The following is a 785-nucleotide window of genomic DNA, read 5'->3' as shown; positions in this document are numbered from 1 at the left end:
TACCCCCCGCCCCCCCCAGGAGCTGCGGTTCGGCGCGGGGAGCTGGGCCGGCCCCGTTTGAAGTTCACCTTTCAGCGCAGCACGAGTAATTAGAGCCCACAGCTGTAATTACTTTCCAACGCTCCTTCTCTAATTGCGCTGAGCGGCCCAGCTGCCCCTCCCTGGGTCGGGATGGGGGTGGGGGGGTTGTTTGTACTCGTTGCCCCTAAGCTCGAGCTGGGTAAAAATTGACGTTTTCCTTCTTTATTATCCTAAAAACGAGCCCTAAAGCTCAAAAGGAGGCACTGGAACAAACGGGCAGCACGACGGCCCCACCTGGGAGCAGCCCCCCCACCTCCACCCCCAAGTCTTTCCCCACCTGTGGCTGCACGGAGGTGATTTACCTCCGGGCGGGGGCACTTAGGGGTCATTTCCAGCCCCTGGGTTCAGGCGTGTGGGCCTGCTTTGCTTCCTTCCCCCCCCTTCCAAAAAAGAGGGTGAGGAGGGGAAGGTATCACCTAACTCCAACCTTGCTTGAGATGCTGCTACCTCCTTTCAGGGCTGCAGGATGGGCTGGGGGGGTTGTTTTGCTCTAGGTGTACCTGTGCCCCTGCGTGCACAGCGCACTGCTCTGAGGTTGGGCCGGCTGTGTACTAGCAAACAAGGTGGGTTTTTTTTTTTTATGTATATGTTTTCTTTTAAAATATTTTCTTCTTATTTTTTTAAATAGTCTTGCATTTATTTATTTATTTATTTGTATTTTTTAAGTTGGTTTTTTTTTTTTTTTTTTTGGTCTTATATGTTCT

Source organism: Numida meleagris, chromosome 23 (assembly GCF_002078875.1).
Source record: "Numida meleagris isolate 19003 breed g44 Domestic line chromosome 23, NumMel1.0, whole genome shotgun sequence".
Classification (NCBI taxonomy): Eukaryota; Metazoa; Chordata; class Aves; order Galliformes; family Numididae; genus Numida; species Numida meleagris.
Note: the sequence above shows the minus strand (reverse complement) of the source record.